Raw genomic sequence first — 20,341 nt, forward strand, 5'->3', positions numbered from 1 at the left:
CATAGATCAGTGAGAACTGATCCCACGGGGTCACCAATGCATCTGTTCCATATGAGAGTGGATCCCTTGTCCTGGACAAAAGTTGACTAAGGTCATGTTGAATCTGGACGCTAGAAGATCTACATCCAGAGTCCCCCATCTTTGGCAAACAGCCCGAAAAATGTCGGGGGGGAAGAGACGGAATAACTGATGGCAACACAAGTAGTCCGCCTGCCAATTCTCTATTCCCGGAATGAAGACTGCCGATGGGCAGAAAAGAATATTCTGTGCCTAAGTTAGAATATGGTTCACGATCCTGACAGGACAATCCCGTAACCTGGAAGTTCAGGTCTTCAGAGCCAGACGCACTGCCCGAATCTCTAGGATATTTATGGGCAAGGCTCTTTCGGCTCTTGACCACTGTCCCTGGACAGTTGTCTTCTCTAGTACTGCTCCCCAGCCTAAAAAGGCTGGCGTCTGTCCTTACCACTTTCCAGATAACTGGTCTGAAAGATTTTCCTTTCAGCAGATTCTGGGTTAGTAACCACCAATTGAGGCTTTGGGACACCCTTGGGGACAGCCGCCAGATTTCCACTCCAGGTCTTCTTCTGTGCCTGGGCCTGACCCTGAGGCTTTCCTCTAGAGTCTGACAGTGTAGGCCATCGCCACTGCCTCCTGGTGAAGGGGAAAGAGTCCGTTTAAATGAAGGACATTTATACTTTCTTTTGACTGGCAAAAGAGCACTCTTCCCACTAGAAATTGGATGTATTTGTCCAAATCATCCCCAAATAGTCGACCCCCATGAAAAGGGAAACTAGTCAGAAGCCTTTTGCAAGGTGCTTTGGCTGACCAATTTTTTAACCACAGGGTCCTACGCATGTGTACTAGAACAAGCGCAAGTCGGGACGCCTGGTGAATAGAGTCTTTCATGGCGTCTATGGTAAAAAATAGCACCCTTGGTAGTTCGGCCAAATTATGGGCCTGTTGTGCAGGGACCTCTTTAAGGGCCTGTCTAAACTGGTCCCTTAGGGGACTGGCAGATGCCTATTGCCACAACTGCAGGCTGAGTACCTGCACCTGCCAAAGAAAAAAGGATTTTAACAGAAATTCAAATTTATTATCAGTTGGATCTTTAAGCATTTGTGCATTGTCTACTGCAGTGGTCCTCAACCCTGTCCTTGGGGCCCACTAACAGGCCAGGTTTGCAAGATGACTGAAATACATCACAGGTGATATAATTTGCTGCTCAGTGATTGCAGTATTCTAGTCTGCATCTCCCCAAGGTAATACATAAAACCTGGCCTGTTAGTTGGCCCTGAGGACAGGGTTGATGACCACTGGACTACTGGACAAGTTACTGGACAAGTTAGACAATTCACACCGGAAATCGCAACGTTAACTGCTGATACCTTCCATCTTTCGGTGAATTTCCCCTCCATGGGATAGAGTGCTGTCAATCACTTTGGAGGGAGAAAATGCTTATCTGGGTGATCCCATTCAGTATAAATAAGCTTTTCTAATAATGCATGTACAGGAAACGCATGAAAAGGCTGTGAAGGTTTTAAGAAACCTAAAGAAGAAACATAACTATCAGCTGACTCTGCCAGAGCTAGCTTAAAAGAGGCACAAACCATCTCTGTAAGAGATTGTATCAGCAATTTCTCAGATTGCGAGGCTGAAAGAGATTCATCTACCGTTGTTCCCTCCGCAGAGGGGTAATCGGTTTGCCTTTCTTCCTGATCACCTGAGGGTAACACCTCATCCTCTACCCACTGTTCCCTTGGTAAGGTGTCTGAGGTGGGGGAGGGGGATTTAACACACTTTCTATACTTTTGGATAGAGGATGCAATTAAAGTTGCTAATCTTCCTTCTAGGCTCTGCAGGGTGGAGGAAAACGCATCTTCAGTCACGTATACAGGGGCTGAAATGTGAGAAGCAGTTGCACCACCAATTGGTCCCAATGACTCACCCTGGCTTGCCATATCTGGTATCTCAGGCGAGGATGACAGTGTGGAGACACGACTGGAATTCCCAGCGCCTAGGGGTGGAATTTTTGGTACCATTGGGGTGTCTTTTTTGGGAGCCATAGTGCTGAGAACAAAAAAACAGAGGCACTAAATAAATGCACAACTTGCTGAGCAAAATAGTCTAGCAAAAGACAATGCTAATAAAGTTCAGCTTTAGTGTTGTTATAAATGTTATTTCCTGTACTGGAAATGCCTGCATCAACCTTACGTGCCCCCAGCGCTTTTGTGTCCTGTGTGTCCGACTGCAGCTGTTAGCTGTGAGCGTCTGTCTCCTGTCCCCAGCGCCTGCGCCGTGTGCTCCTTGAGTACTTACGTCCCGCACAGGGAGCTGCACCTTAGCCACACCCTTAAACCATGCCCCCTCCATCAATCAATGCCCCCCCCCACTGTTTTAATCAGCCCTAGTGCACGCATGCGTGGACGGCATTGATATGCTCCTTGAGCAAGAGGGGAGTAAAGGGAGGGCTGGGAGTAGGGAAGTTTAAAAACTTTCTGTGGGAAATAAAAGAATAAACTCATATATAAAAAGCCGCTGCCGGAATACAAGCTACAGTTTGTACCTCCCTCCCCCAGGGGGGAAATGTTCTAGATGAGGATCCCCCTGGCTTGCTGAAACCACACACGTGTTGTTTAGCTGGGACTTCTGAGCTGACTGAGAAGCAATGTACTAAGGTATGCATTTACTCCCTTTAGTGGAGACTTAGGGCATGACAACATTTTTACTTATGTAAGAAAAAAGCATAGGTGGACTTTTAAAGTTCCTAGGCTACTTCCCTTCCCTTTTCCTCGCTGCAGGATACTGCTCTAACAGACAGATCCAAACTTCACCCATCACGGAGGGCTGTGTTAGCAAACCTTCAAGGACCGGGTCCCTATTTTAGGGGTTCCACTCCCTTGGACCTGTATAGCACCCCTCAGGAAAACTTTAGGTAATGTAGCATGACCAAAAAAGTCCTGGGTCCTGGGGTCCATCCTTACAAAGAGAGGCGTTACAGACAAAACCTTGTTCTTATGCGAGGCCCGGGTACCATCCACCTTGGCCTCAGTGGCACTTTGGATGGATCCGGTCTATGGAGGTTGTTTAAATTCAGCAGGAATCCCTCCAGCTTGGAGCTCTTCAGAACACATCTTCACTTGTGACCAACACCTTAGACACTGGTGAAAATACTGAGGTACTCCTGGAAGGAGGAGGGGTTATATAGGGAGTGAACTTCCTTCCTGTCCATCACCTGAAGGTGCCTATATATCAATTAAGTTAATAACTATGGCTCTGTGTCCCATGATCTACAATAAAGAAAAGAGAACTGAGAGGACATTTTTAACCTTGTCCATTCAGGGTAAAGTGACTATGCCCCTGCAAAGCCTCCCCTCCCCTCATGACTCATTTTTACGCATCTTTTCTGCACTCTATCCTTGCCTGTTCATCAGCAGGCAGACCCACCTGGGGCTTTCAGTTAGTATCTGACTTTCTCACCTGTGACAGTACTTGGGTCAGGCACATGACTGAGGGAGTGATGTCTCTGCTCCCCCTGGTTGCAGACACAAGTGATTTTAGCATGACGGAGGAAGGAGTTGCAGGGGAGCAAAAGCAAGGTGAGTATAAGTGGGGTCGGAGGTGATACACTTTATCCAGTATGGGCAATAATAAACTATTTCTTTATAGACTATGAAATCCCTTATAAGGTTCAGTTTCCTAGTTTTTCATTAAGTTTCATGATCAAAGGCAGATTTACACTGAGGAAAGAGTTCCAATATTCAACTTACTCCAGCTACCTGTAGGCTTTGCCATTCTCTATCTAATGTGTGTAAGGGATATCTTCTTCTCCACTGTCATTTTTGTGTTACTACTACCACCACCACCACCACCACTACTACCAAACAAATCCTTCTCAATAACTTAAAGCTGCAGACTGAAAATATGTCATGGTTGAAGAACAAATGTAATTCTTTATTTGCAAAATAATTTAATTCTCTTTGAACAATAACACCAATACTAGTGTAACTTTACTCAAGTACTGTAAGTACAGTCAATTACGGTATATACATTGCAAGTATTTTAGCCAACTGCAGAACTCCTTACTGTTATGCTGAAAGTGAATTTCAATATCCTACATCTTGAGTGTTGGCAAGTGTGTTCTAATCATGAGAATAGTTCCAGTGTAATAATAATAGTAAAATTGCTCTGAAAAGCTCATTATCAAAAAAATGAGTGTTGGTGTTTTAAGCATAGTGTACAGGGTGCCTGCAGTGTTTTCATAGTTTCCCCTTTTGCACAAAAGCAACATTTTGATTCACAAAAATGTTAGAAAATCAGATAGCTGCAAGTCAAAATAGAATTGTAATTTGTAAAATTAAATTCCAAAAATGTTTGTAAAGAAGTGATGCTTGTTATATATGTATATTTTTTAGCAAGGTTCCATGTTCTCTCATTTTGGAAATGTTTAATATTTACATATTATACTGAATGCCAAAACTCTTTTGACACCTGGATTTGCTCCTGTATAAGTAAATATTTTAAGCTTTCAAAATATAAGAAAACACTGGAGTGGTAATTTGAAGTACATGTAAACACTAAATTAATGAGATTTTGTTAAGCACTGTGTATCATAAACAATAGACATTGTACTCGGAGTCAGTCTGTGGATAGTGTAGAAAAGGAACAAAGAGCAACAGAGAACATAGACCTGAAGTGTGCCTGGGTCACATGGTCAGTATGCCTAAAAGGGGGCATACCCAAGTATGAAATGAAATAAAATGAAAAAGAGAAAGGGAATGGGTGGGTGGGACACAAGATCCTACGACCACAGGAAAGGAGGCAAAGGAGAGCAGGCTTTATGCAGCCTGACTCCTCCTACAATTACAGGCTGACCTGCGGTCAGCCTTACACTTGTACTCGGAGTCAGTCTGTGGATAGTGTAGGAAAGGAACAAAGAGCAACAGAGAACATAGACCTGAAGTGTGCCTGGGTTACGTGGTCAGTATGCCTAAAAGGGGTAAAAATAAACCCAGTAGGATGAAAGCTTTACCAGCCAGATTTATTACCCACTGAATTAACGTACAATCTGTCAAATTGACAACCGCTTGTGGCATCTCAAAAGTGGCTCTGGGACATACCCAGAGAAACAAGACGACCTCCACCTACCCAAATACTAAATAAGGGCCGGGGCCCCCTGGCGCAAATTCACAGAAGCTGCTCCTATCTTGAAAGAATGCCAAAGTATGCCTTAGGGTCCAGACCCCGATTGGCCAAAAAAGGGGCTGCAATTAAGTATGCATTGAGCTACGGAGAGGGGAGCACTAGGAAAAGGCAACCGAGGACCATCCCTGGGTTTATCAGATGTAGCACTGCCGAGCTGGTTTAAACCAACACCGGGCACCACGCCTTGCCAGGCTCCAAAAACCTGATGACAGTGACGCCACCCGATTGCTGCATCTTGCGAGCATGCAGATGTAAACAGAAAAGGCCGGGGTGCAAAACCCGTTGATTTGGCCAAAAGTAAGTGAGACCCTGGGCCAGAAGAGCAACTCCCCTGGCCTCAGGACCCCCAAAAGGCCGGGTATAGCGCTGCCTTGAGCACCAAGCTGGTACCCAATGCAAAGGAGACCTTGAGAGCACGACAGATATGATAAAATATGACCCATGATGAGAAGTCTGCTGAGCACAGCAGGAGGGCTACTCTTCAGGATCCCTGAAGACGGCTTAAACAGAGTGCGCAGAAAATAAAGAAAGACCTGTCGGGGTCTACCAACAACATGAAATGCTGAGTCCCAGCCAAATACGCCCCGATAGTGCTGTAGGCCGATATGAGTTAAAAGATGCAAAAAACAAAAATCAAGTAGGAACTGGATGTTAACCATCAGGACTGGGAAAATTTTGACTGGAAAACATTCCAAGCAGTGTCATGAGCCTTCCTGGTATTCAAAATAAAGAGACTTAACGATCAAGGCTGCTGCGTCAGCCAAATAGAAACCCAATCCATCACAAATACTGGAAACTGAAGAGAAGGCGTGATGCCAGCATCTACATCCGAGACCTGAGCCTACTGGTACTGGCTTAGGCATTGAGAAGGTTCCGGAATCCACTAAAGCCCCTGAGCCCGTAGAGGCTGCTGGAGCTGCCATAGGCTGACTTACCAATAGTTCCATACTACTGCCATTCCTGGCCGGACGTAGCTAGGAAAAGGTAGTGTGCATTTGGGACAGGGTAGAAACCGCAGTCCGCTGGGTAACCTGCTCCGCACTTGCGCTCGACGAGCAAGGAAACAGTAACTTAAAAAGCTGGGTTTTCTGCGCCAAATCCGGGAAAGCAATCCACTGCGTAGGAATACTGCCATTGGGTCAAGAATTGAAGCTAGCCAAGTGTGAAAAAATGAAGCCTTGGGACGGACCAGGTTCTCAGAGAGGGTGAGCTACTGGGCTCCGACCCAACCAGCTGGAGAAGGAGGGATAGAAGCGAAGTCTCCAAAATCCGCTGCTTGAGACATGTCCTGCATAACCGGAATTTGCAACCTGAAAAGGTATCCAGGTGCTGAAGTAAGTGGTAAGATGTAAATTTATAAAACAGAACCGAGATAAGAATGTAACCTGGATGAGAAGAATTGATGCTGCTCACGCCAATTAAAACCGACCAACTCAACCGAGAGGACAAAACATATGAATGGTACCCCGCAAAACGATGAAAATAGTAACCATGAACTGAGTGGAAATGACACACCACTGGGTCAGCAACATGAACTGCGAGAGAAACGTGAGCAGACTGAGAAACCTGTGACAGGAACATAAGCTGCATGAAGGAATGAAACACATCCATAGCACGAGCTGACGAAAACGTGAGCAGCATGAGAACCGAGGCTGTAAGAAAACCGCAAACTACATGAGAAACACCGGTTGCACGAGAACGTGAATTGATGAACAACTTGAGAAACGAGAGTAACATTGGGAAAACATGAGAAACCTGGGAAAACTAGAGAAACATGAAAAATGTGAGTTAGCATAGAAACAACAAATAGCATGAGAAACGTAACTTGCATGAGAAACGTAAATTGCATGAGAAACGTAAATAGCATGAGAAACATAAATAGCATGAGAAACGTAAATAGCATGAGAAACGTAAATAGCATGAGAAATGTAAATAGCATGACAAACGTGAGTTTGAATAAAATATGTAGGCAACGTAAGAACAGATGAGGAGACTTGCCACCGAACAAGCCAATTAAAAACGATCACCTCAATCTGTTAAACCCATAGACTTGATGGGTAACCTGCAGTGGAAGAACATGGACAACCCAGCTGTGTATAAGCAACCAGAGAACATTACAGACAACCAGTCCATGACATAACAACACCCCTACTACCTGACAAGTATGAGGATGTGGGTGCAGAAATGACAAGACCAAGAGCGCAAGAATGTGAACCTAAAGACAACACCACTCTACTGAATGCAGTAAGCAACCCGAGCAACCTGCAGTGCCAAGACAGGAAATTAAAAACGAACACTCAGGGCTAAGGTCCCCACAGACTGTGGTGGGTAGTAGTAAAGGTGTAATGGCGAAGTGGACGTATGACGTATGGACTACAGGCGAAAAGAATGTGGGACGACAATCAATTAAAAACGAAACCTCAGCCTGTATGGATCTGTAGACATGAGAGATCCTGGATGCAAGCACTAACGGAAATGCAGCGAACGAAAGACAATGACATGAAATGTGAGAAACATGGGAAACATAGGAAACGCAAAAAAACATGGGAAACATGGGAAACGTAAGGCACGTGGGAAACGCAAGAAACATGGGAAACGTAAGACACGTGAGAAACGTAAAACACGTGAGAAAGATGGGAAACGTGAGAAAGATGAGAACCGTCGGAAACATGGGAAACGTCAGAAACATGGGAAACGTGAGAAAGATGAGAACCGTCAGAAACATGGGAAACGTCAGAAACATGGGAAACATCAGAAACATGGGAAACACTTGAATTTGCATGAGAACCATAAATTGCATGAGAAAAAACGTAAAATTGCATGAGAAACTGTAAATCGCATGAGAACCGTAAAATTACATGGGAAAACCGTAAAACTGCATGAGAAATCGTAATTGACATGAGAACGTAAATTGCCTGAGAAATCGTAAATTGCATGAGAAACCGTAAAACTGCATGAGAAATCGTAAATAACATGAGAAATCGTAATTGACATGAGAATGTAAATTGCATGAGAAATCGTAACTTGCATGAAAAATCGTAACTTGCATGAGAAATCGTAAAATTGTATGAGAAATAGTAGACTGCATAAGGAATCGTAAATTGCCTGAGAACGTAAATTGCATGAGACAACCGTAAAATTGCATGAGAACGTAAATTGCATGAGAAACCATAAAAATCGCATGAGAAATCGTACTTTGCCAAGGACCCCCAAAGAACCTAATGAGATGACTGGTGATGAGCAAGTGTCATGTCATGTCCACAGCCTGATTTAACCCCTGAAGACCCACACTATAGACCACGTGGAGCTCAGGTGGGGGGGGACAAGACCCACTACGTGGAGCTCAGGAGGGGGGAACCCATCACATGGAGCTCAGGAGGGGGGAGGGGAGAACCACCATGAGGAGCTAAGGAGGGAGGAGACCCTGCCCATACATACCTATGCTGCAACATAACAGTGGTGACAGCGGACCCAAACACCAAAATCACTAATGCAGTCATGATCATCCCTAGTCCTGTCAACTCCGCCCCCCGCCCCCGACAACAGAGACTCCCCGCCCTGCAGGCAACAGCAGAGCTGCATGAGAACCGTAAAATTACATGAGAAAACCGTAAAACTGCATGAGAAATCGTAATTAACATGAGAACGTAAATTGCCTGAGAAACCGTAAAACTGCATGAGAAATCGTAAATGACATGAGAAATCGTAATTAACATGAGAACATAAATTGCATGAGAAATCGTAAATTGCATGAGAAATCGTAAATTGCATGAGAAATCGTAACTTGCATGAGAAATCGTAAAATTGTATGAGAAATAGTAAACTGCATAAGGAATCGTAAATTGCCTGAGAACGTAAATAGCATGAGAACGTAAATTGCATGAGAAAAACTGTAAAATTGCATGAGACAACCGTAAAATTGCATGAGAGCGTAAATTGCATGAGAAAACCGCAAAATTGCATGAGAATGTAAATTGCATGAGAAATCGTACTTTGCCAAAGAACCTAATGAGATGACTGGTGATGAGCAAGTGTCATGTCATGTCCACAGCCTGATTTAACCCCTGAAGACCCACACTATAGACCACGTGGAGCTCAGGGGGGGGATGACCCATCACATGGAGCTCAGGAGGGGGGAGGGGACAGCATTGTGCATGCGAAAGACCAACCAGCACCTGAATAACCTGCACACGTGCCCAGACACAAGCTGAAATGACCTCAGCCCCGAGAGTGCCAGAACTGACCCTGGGAAACCGGCGGGGCTCTGACCCAGAATGGGGAGAGTAGCGGCATGCCAGTAGATGCCCGGGAGAGTCCAGATGGGGGTGGCCGCCTGCCCGTGGACCCCCCTGGCTAAACCTGTATCCTGCCGCTGAAAGAGGTGAGACTTGAAGCCCCCCTCGCAGCCGTACATCTTCTCAGCCGAGACGAAAAACCCGGAAGTGACGTCAGACAGATCGCACCGGAACTGACGCACATGACACGAGATCCTACGACCACAGGGAAGGAGGCAAAGGAGGGCAGGCTTTATGCAGCCTGACTCCTCCTACAATTACAGGCTGAACTGCGGTCAGCCTTACACTTGTTTAAAATAATATAACATTTTCAAATTTTTCATTGTTGCATATCAGTAATAATATCTTGTATAGTCAATATACACTGTACACCTTTGTAGCACTCCTTGTTCCCACAAAATATTTTGTAATTACTGTGTTACAAATCAGTCTCTTTTACACATAAACCTCAGGACAAAATAAAATTGAAAACAAACTCTAAGAACCTCATTAAGAAATGAGAGCTACTTAGAAAACAGCAATCATTAAATGCCTGCTGCCGGTGTTCATTGGGAGAAAAAATGGCACTCTGTTGCTGGTAACTTGGAGAAGGCATTATTGGTTAGTGGGAGCATTGGCCAGTGGGAGAAAAATGCTTGATGCCATTGGTCAATCACAGAAATAAGTCGGCATCATTGATCACTGGGATAAGAAAAAGCTGGCGTTATTGGTCTGTGCATGGAAAATATGCTCTGACTTAAGTGAAAAGAAAAAGGGGGGGTGGGACCGGAAGTTGCCCTGCATGGATGCCTGAACCTCCAGCTCTCCACCAGCCCACAGCGTTAAGGCCTAAAAGGGGGACTTTTAGCCACATTTTATGGGAGGCAGCAGGAGAACCAGATCCTCCAAACCCAGGGGATCATCGCAACCGCCGTCCGGCTCCACAACAACCCTCCACGGGTATTTTAAAGCCTCCTCTATGTCCGAGGACGAGCGGGACAAGATGGCGCCGACGGCCCCTGCCTCCTCCACGAGGCAGCCACCTCCGCTACTCCAGAGCACAGCGGACCTGGATCGGGAGTCAGAGGCACAGAGGAGCAGGGGATCAGCAGCGGTGAGTCCACCCCCTCCCCTCCCGGCACAAGGGAAGCATCCCTGCGCACCTCAGGACACCTTACTAGGCCTCACTGCTAACCCCTATACGCAGTGCTCACAGGCCTTCCCGCAGCTGCTGCGCTCCGTGTCCGATCCATCCATATCCCTCGGGGGGGCGGCGTTCCCCACACCTTCACTGCAACTCAGTGATTTTCCCTCGCTGCCAGGACCAGAGAACATGGGGGACATTGGACTGGTATCAGAGATGGGGTATGAAAGAGGCACCCTCCAAACAATGTTTGCCCCCCCCCTGTCTCTCCTCAACCGCAGCGACAAACCTGCCATAATGCCTCCAGGTCCACAGAGCAAGGATCAAGCCAGACAAAATCATATGCCCAGGTGACGAGCTCGCCGACCCTGATCCCTATGGAGGTTCTGGAAGGAGGCCCCCCCTCTTACTCACAGAGGCCTTTATGGGGGGACATGAAGGATCCTCAACCACAATCTTGGGACTCCCGGAGATCAGCACCCCCCCCCCCATTTCCTAGGGAACCATCCCCACCACACAGCCCGCAACGCCACAGGGAGCACGCCCAACGCTTCCAGCACCCCACCTCATGGCAGGATTGCCTCCAGGCTATTCCCACTAAGGAGGACTTTAGGCTCCTTATTGAAGAGGTCAAATCTGCATGCCGAGCAGAAATCCAAGTGATACATGCTAACCTTAAACATTTATCTGAAAGGGTGGAGATGGCGGAGGAGGAAATCCAGGAGACCAAGCTGGCGGTGCATCGCACCCAAGTACAGGGGGCCGACCATCATATAATGCTCCGGAACATGCAACGTCATATTGAGGATTTGGATAACCGGGGACGCCGAAACAACATCCGAGTCAGGGGTCTGCCTGAGTCAGAGGGTCCTGAAGATCTTCACGAAACACTGCAACTCTTGTTTAACAACCTTTTGGGAGACCCCCCAAACAAACCCATTGAGATGGATCATGCCCACCGTGCCCTCCGTCCTAAAGGGCCCGTCTCCAGACCCCGAGATGTCATATGCAGGGTCCATTCCTTTCCTCTGAAAGAGGACATTATGCGCAAAGCCCGCACCACAAAAAAGGTACTTTTTGAAAACACGCAAGTCCTTCTATTTCCAGACCTTTCCTGGATAACTTTACAGAAACGCAGACTGCTCCAACCCCTACTTATCTTGCTCCAAGAAAATGACATCACATACCGCTGGGGATTCCCCTTTAGCCTCACTGCCCGCCGGCAGGGAAAATCAGCAGTGCTACGCTTTCCGGAGGACTTGGAAAATTTTTGTGATACCTTGGAGATCCCTACACCTCGCTTGCCTAATGGGACTTAGTGGATTTGCCCACGCCACCTCCCGTGGTATGGCAGAAGATCCCACCAACTAAGCGCCCCAGAGACCGGGACTCTCCCAGTGGATCTACCAAAGCAAAGCCTAAAAAAGGATGACTGCCTTACTCCCTTCTCCTGCCCCTCCCAACGCAGCTATAAGTTATTCCCCCTAGGCCTCCCCCGCCTATCACTTCATTAGCAATATTGGGCACCCCCTTTTGGTGGAGACGTGTCAGTAGTGGTTCTTCTGATCACTGATCCCCCCTAGAGGTTAACCCTACTAGAGTTCCCCATTGTTACTCTGTTTTGAGAGCTTGAACACGGTTGATTCTGTCTCGAGATGTTCACTATGCCCCCCCGGACCGGGCCCCTCTTGGGGGCCCCGATCGGGGGGACCTACTGGAACTTATTGGAATCCGGGCGGTATATACTGTCCGGGACATCAACAAAATGTTTTTTTCTAACTGATATGCTACTAACCATTTTTCTCCTTTCTCTTTCTTCTCTCTACTTATTCTGTTCCTTCCCTCTCCCTCCCACTCCTCCCCTCTTCATGGCTCACCGCGGGTCTGGGACGGGCACCTGGCTACATCTCACGTTTGAACCTCCTCGCTTCCTGGACTTCCTGGAAGGCTCACGGCTGGATAAGCTAAGTAATCTGGTGCACGCACACACTGATGACCATGGCTAAGATCTTGTCGTTTAATGTCCACGGCCTGAACTCAAACAAAAAAAGACATCTCGCATTGAGGGAGCTTGGGCAGGTTGGGGCAGATGTAGCTATGCTGCAGGAGACACATTTTAATAGAGGGGACGCTTTCGCCTTTGCATTCAAACAGTACCCCCAGATTTACCAGGCCTTTAGTCCTCGTAAGCGTGCGGGTGTGGCCATCCTATTTAAAAGAGGCTCTCCATTTAAATGCTCCGAATCCTACGTCGACCCGGGAGGACATTATATAATTTTGAGAGGTCAGTGGCAAACACAGGCGGTAACTTTCTGCAATATTTACGCACCCAACACCCATCAAATACATTTCCTGTCTAAGGTCCTTGCACGCCTGTATAGGCAGCCCAATGATTATTTGATCATTGGCGGAGATTTCAACCTAGTGCACTCGGTAGGTCTAGACCGCCATGTAATTAATTCCACAACCCATCAGACCCGGGCCGCCCGTGACTCCAAGTTGTTTCGCCAACTAACCAGGCGTCACGCCTTATTTGATGCATGGAGGGCTCTACACCCTGGAGATAGGCAATACACATTTTATTCTGCCCCTCACTGCATGCACTCTCGCTTAGACTATTTTTTCCTTAACAATAACACCTTACGTGTCACCAAAACTGCCCGTATCCTCCCCATATCTTGGTCCGACCACGCTCCAGTTCTTATATCACTAGAAGTAGGCATCCCTACTCGCAAACCCAGTAATTGGCAGCTAAACAATTTCCTCCTACAACACATCCCGTCCAGATCGGAATTAGAGACAACTTTGCAGAACTATTTCTTAGAAAATAATACCCCTGAAGTCTCCCTACCCATTCTATGGGAGGCTCACAAGGCAGTCCTTAGAGGACGGTGTATAGCGATCTCTTCGGCTATGAAGAAGAATGCGATGGCATCCAAAATTCAAGCCGAGAGAGACCTCAAAGCTCTAGAACTCCGCCTGCAGGTATCACCATCCCTAACCCTTCTTAAAAAAGTGGTGTGCCTCAGAAACACCCTCCGAGACTTGGCGTTAGGACATGTAGAGAAGGCACTAACTCGACTAAGACAAACATACTACGATAAAGGTAATAAGGCCCATACCATCCTGGCGCGTAAATTGTCGGAGCGCTCTCACATGTCCACACCCCACCAAATTAAAGATAAAAAGGGGGCACTCCTGTCACACCCCCAAGACATAGCCCGGGCCTTTGGAGAATTTTACACAACCCTATACAACAATCCTGAAATTCCCCAAGATCCGCCCCCTCCTGATATAAAAGACCGTATGAGACAATACCTGGAGGATAGTGGACTCCCCAAAATACAGAAGACGGACCTAATGTCACTTAATGCTCCAATTACAGAGGAAGAGTTAACGGCCACTATCAAAACCCTGCCCTCACATAAGTCCCCTGGACCAGACGGCCTTCCTTATGAGTATTATAAGGCATTTCTCCCGATTCTCCTGCCCTATATGTGTAGGATGTTTAACGCCTTCTTTCAGAAAACCCTCATTCCCGCTGATATGCAGAGGTCGTTCCTCACGTTGATTCCCAAACCTGACAAAGATCCTGCTGTGTGTGCCAGCTACAGGCCAATCGCACTTCTAAACTCTGATTTAAAAATCTTTACTAAACTCCTCTCAATGCGACTGAACCTGATACTTCCCTCGCTAATACACAAGGATCAGGTGGGATTCGTCCCCCTGCATCAGGCGGGAGATAACACGAGACGAATTATTGACCTGATAGATGTGGCGAACAGGAATAAGCTGGAGGCGTTAGTTCTCGGTTTAGACGCAGAAAAAGCTTTCGACCGCCTTGGCTGGTCCTTCCTCTTCACCACGTTGAACTGCATGGAATTTCAGGGCCCATTTCTGCAAGCTATCAGGCATCTGTACACTAACCCCTCATCTCAAGTAAAAACTCCCTTTGCCCTTTCGCAGGCATTCCCAATCGCGAATGGAACCCGCCAGGGGTGCCCACTCTCACCGCTACTTTTTGCGCTGTGTGTTGAGCCTCTGGCGGCGTCCATTCGAAAAAATCTGAATATCCACGGTATCCCGTTGAAAGATAAGGAATTTAAGTTGGCCCTATTTGCTGATGATATTATTCTCACCCTGACCCAGCCCAGAATATCACTCCCTAATTTGCACGCTGAACTCGACTTATATAGATCCCTATCGGGGTACAAGATAAATGCAGCTAAATCAGAAGCCCTACCCATTAATATTCCAACACAGGAGACCCAACATCTACAACACTGTTTCCCCTACCACTGGAAGTCATCATCACTGAAATATTTGGGAGTACAGATAACTCCCTCCTACTCCACCCTATACCGAGCCAATTTTCCTCCTCTCTTTAAAACCATAAGGGACCTTCTACTAAAATGGAAGGCTCATCATATCTCCCTGCTAGGGAGGATAGCTTCTGTTAAGATGGCTATCCTGCCGAAGCTGCTGTACCTATTCCAAACTCTCCCCATCCCAATACCACAGGCGGACCTGAAGAAACTGCAGGCGGATCTAACACGATTTATTTGGAACTACAAAAGACACAGAATCTCACAATCAGTCATGACAGCGGCGCGATCAGACGGCGGATTATCATTCCCGGACCTAACTAAATACTACCAAGCCACCCAATTGCGAACCCTGGCCTCTTGGTTCACCCAACGCTCTTATAATAAGTGGACAGAAATAGAAAAGCTATGGATGGCCCCAGTCCACCCAAACAGCATGCTGTGGAATGCGGAGGTGAAGGTGGGGTCCACTCAGCTTTTGGGCCCCATGCTCCACCTTAGTACACTTTGGCGCAAACTATCACGGCTTTACAAGCTATGCTCAGAAAGCTCACTCCTCACATTGTTCCTCTACAACCCCAGACTGCCTGCAGGTCTTACTCACCAGATGTCCTCTCCGTGGGCGACAAGGAATCTGTTCCATTTTGGTCATTTGGTGCACCCATGCACGCGCAGATTGCTGCCCTTCACAGAACCCCAGAAAAAATTTGATTTACCGAGGCAAGTGTTCTATGGGTACTTGCAGATTAGGCACTATGCTCAATCAATCGCCCCGAATTTACAATTCTCGGTCCCATCGCCCTTTGAGGGACTGATGTTGGAGGGCTCGACCAGACGCGGGCTAATATCCGATATTTACCGGATATTACATTTGCACAACATCACAGATCATGGCAAACATCCATACATGACCCGCTGGGAGAGGGTCTTAGGGGAAGAGATCCCAGAATCTACCTGGAAGACGATTTGGTCCCAGGCGGCTAAAAGCTCACTATGCACATTGTATAAAGAGAATGCCTACAAAGTTCTTTTTTTCTGGTATATGACACCTGATGTCCTCCACACCATCTTCCCATCCAGTTCGGATAGATGTTGGCGGTGCATGAAAGACAGAGGGACCTTATATCATATCTATTGGTCATGTCCCAAAATAGCACCTTTCTGGACGGAAACGCAATTATTGTTGAATCGTCTATTGGGCGTCCAGGTCCCCAAAGTCCCGAAGCTGTTTCTTCTAGGAGTGTCTGGGTTACATATATCCTGACACTCCAGGAAGCTGCTGGGCCATGTTCTTACAGCAGCGAGATGCCTGGTAGCCCTGTATTGGAAGAAACAGATTCCACCCTCCTAAACAGACCTCTATACCAGAATAAAGGACATAGAGCTAATGGAGAAAATGACAGCTAGGATACAAAACAGATTGGAGGCTCATGACATGGTCTGGGAGGAATGGCACAGGCAGGAGGACCCGCCCTTGGCCTGCGGCCAGACCCCCCCCCCCTTCTCCCCCTCCCCTTCTTATCCCTTCTTTCTTCCTTTATCTTCTTTCCTTCTGTAAAATGCTAAAACATATTCAGTCCAATGAAGTAACTTGCTGGTTGACAGCCCTAGATGATATGGAATGTATTACACTATTACTGTGTGTAGATGACTATCATCAGAAGCTCACTGTTTACTGGATTGACTGTCTACCAATTGCATTTAATTACAAGCGACATTACTGTTCTATGTATACATATGTCTCTATGCTTAATAAAAAATTGTTATTTAAAAAAAAAAAAAAAGAAAAAGGGCTTTGGTGTTATTGGTCAGAGGGAGAAAAAAATGGCCTGACATCAGTGACAGGAAAAACAGAAAATTGTGCCATACTTACTGTAATTTTCTTTTCCTGGTACCTATCCATTGAAGCATACCTATGATAAGCTCTGCCTTGACTCCTCCCTCAGGATGAGTGAATATTATAAAAGAATAGGATTAGAGCACCCCCAGCATTCTCTGTAATATAGAATACCAAGGGTGGGTTTGTATGCTGCCATGGATAGGCACCAAGAAAAGCAAATTACAGTGAGTATGGAAAAATTCTCTGTTTTCATGGTGCCTCCATGGCAGCATACTTATGACAAATAACTAGCTAAAAACGGGTGGGTTAATGCTTAGAAAGAAATTTTATTTTGACCAAAAGGTTACTCTTTTGAGTAGGTAAATGCTGACTTGATGGCCTGCCTGCCGAATTCTACCGATTAGAGAGACCCCGGGTCTACTCTGTAGTGCTTCAAAAATGTACATTGAGAAGACCAGGTTGCTGCCCTGCATATAGTTTTGACCAATACAATTGCTTTCGTCGCCCAGGAGGCAGAGACAGACCTGGTGGAATAAGCCTTGACCGCTGAAGGGGGTTCAAAGCTCCTTGCCCTGTACGCCTTTTGAATTAGCTATTAGCTTCACTATCCAGGAGGCTATCGTCCTAGAAGTTGCCTCCTTACCCTTATTTTTGCCCCAGGTTATAACAAACAGTCTGGAAGACTTCCTGAAGGGGGTTGTGGCCTGCAGATAGCATGTTAATATGGATGTGATATCCGAATCATGGAGATAGACAGATTCTGGATCTGAGAATGATGGTAGAGCCCAAGGTTCTGAGATACTAACGGTAGAGTTGGTCTTAGGGATGAACCCACAAACTGTCCTAAGCTCTACCCTGTCCAGAAAATACTTAAAGGGGTTGTAAACCCTTGTGTTTTTTCACCTTAATGCATCCTATGCACTAAATTAAATAAATTGTAGCGCTAAAAAACACATATATGCAAATTATCTCTGTGCACATAAACATAATGTCCCAATAGTGACGTGTTGTTGAAGCAAAAAACAGTCCACAATCAATATATGTGATCCGTGTGGCAGTTCGTTCAGCTTCTCAACGGTCAGCTCAGGTATCATCAAGATAAACGGATAGATGGAATACGCTTACCGGATAAGTTGTATTCTACTGCCGTGAGCATAGAATCAGTAAGGCTTTGTGCCACCAAGGGCAAAGATGTGGAATGATGGAGGCAAGGGTAGAGCCTCTGCCAGGCGTGGATGTCCCTCTCGGTCCACTGGAACAGGATCGAAATAGTTCCCAAAAGACAAGTGGTTTCTCAATTCACCGGAACATATGAAAAAAAGAGGGATGCTTCCACATAGTGTTACTCGGGATATTTTATTGCTAAAAAAACGCAATACATAAAGCATAAAACGTGATCACGGGTAAGAGCAGTGTATGGGGTATGTAAAAACTCCCTACGCATTTTGATCAAAAGATCTTCAACAGGGGCATATGAAACCCTCATAACACTGCCAATATTTATAAAATAGTGTATGCCATCAAACATACTACAAGACCAATGGACTGTCAACAGTTAAACAATAATGAATCCTATTGAGCAGAGGAGAGGGTCATCTAATGAGATGTGACCCACCTTCTCCTCAGGACCAATCAGTATACCTGTAGTGAAGTGTGCATATAACCTTCTGCCAATAGGGACAGGCCTTCTCCCCAGATCTATTGGGATTGGTAAGATTCTGCATAAGGCGTCTGCATGCTGGGAGCCCGGGAACTGAGCGGGACTCCCGCATGTGACGCCGAAACCCGAAAGTATGCAGGGCGCACGTGGAGGTTGCCTAGCAACCCTGCACGCTAGGTGCGGAAAGCCCGCGAACACAAACCACGTGCTCGCCTGGCCGTCACGTGACTCCCAAATACCGCCCCATGTGACGCGCAACATCGTTCACATGCGGGCGGTACGTGCAGGTCGCTAGGCAACCCTGATGCAGTGTCGGAGAGGCCCACAATAACGTGGGCGTGTCCTCACTGCGATCACCTGACTCCCTATAGGTTGCCCACATGACCGTAGATGCAAATCAAGCACATCTACGTACTAGGAAAGATTATATGTATTCAAAAACAAACAACAACACAAAAGCAAGGAAAAATAAGTGATACAAATGGAGATGGAAATAGGCACGTAATAATAACGGCCAAATCCTGTGTATTCATGTGTCCAAAAAATAAATATATAAAAAATATAAAAAATATGTATATATACAAAGGAAAGGGGCTGCAGCCTAATGTACTGTAACCCATACTGAAATCGTGATATACACTTCAAAGTGAAAGAGTGAATGAATGAAAATACTAATGGTATACTAAATAAATAGTATTGTTGGGAAACACAAAATATATCCCACATGATAATGTGGGAATATAGGTGGGGTCAAGGCTAAATAATAATTGTAAAAAATGGGCAAGAATAAAATACAATGTATTGAAAGTATTAGGAAAGGTTAATAAATGAGTTCAAATCCCACTCTACGTTGAGCCCAAAAGGAAAGTACAATCTGAGCTCATGTATCCAGTAAGTTTCCAACCTGGATACCCCCCGTAAGCGAGACTCCCCCCGCCAATGAGGGACAAACATATCAATCACCTGAAATATACTTCCCGTAGGGTCCCTATTATGGTGGAATAAGTAGTGTCGGGGTACTGTATGCTTGTCTTTGCCACCTTTAATGCCTGCAATATGTTCATTGACCCGTGTGGTGAATGTTCTGATGGTCCTACCCACATATTGTTTCTTGCAGGGACAAGTAATCAGGTATACCACGTGTTGGGTGGCACAGGTAGCAAACTCTTTCATGTGATAGATGCGCGAGGTAATGGTAGAACTGAAAGTGTCAGTTTTACGTCCTATTAGGGTATTGTGTGCGCATACATTACATCTGCGACATTGATAAAAATCTTGGCTTTGTTGAAAGAAAGAAACTTTCTTTGGAGGGTCTATAATGTTAGGGGCAATTTGTCCTTGTATGGAACGAGCACCTCTAAAAATGACTCCCGCATTATCGGGTAGCTCAGGGCCCAAAAGTCAGTCACTCTTAAGTACTTTCCAATGTTTTCTAAAGATGGCCTTTATTTCCTTGAACTGAGTAGAGTATGTGGTGAAAAAGGACCATTTGGCTCTAGAATCTGAAATATTGGTGGGACGTTCTACAAGGGTGGAGTCCCTGTCTATCTGTGGAACTCTATTAATCTCTACATCTAGGTCTCCTGCATCATAACCTTTGGCCACAAATCTCTCTTTTAATATATGAGATTGGGCGTAATAGTCCGATATTTTCGAACAATTACGACGCAGCCATAAAAATTGGCTGCACGGGACTGATCATAGCCACTGAGCATGATGGCAACTGTCAGACGGGATATACCCGTTTCGATCTGTAGGCTTGAAGTAGGTCTTAAACTCCAGGTGTTTATCCACGACCAATCATTAGCGTTCAAAGCTTCCATGAATTCATCCAAAGTCTCACGGTTTCCTTGCCATAGGAGGAGGATGTCGTCAATATACCTGACCCAAAGA

Source organism: Aquarana catesbeiana, linkage group LG05 (assembly GCF_042186555.1).
Source record: "Aquarana catesbeiana isolate 2022-GZ linkage group LG05, ASM4218655v1, whole genome shotgun sequence".
In the NCBI taxonomy this organism is placed as follows: domain Eukaryota; kingdom Metazoa; phylum Chordata; class Amphibia; order Anura; family Ranidae; genus Aquarana; species Aquarana catesbeiana.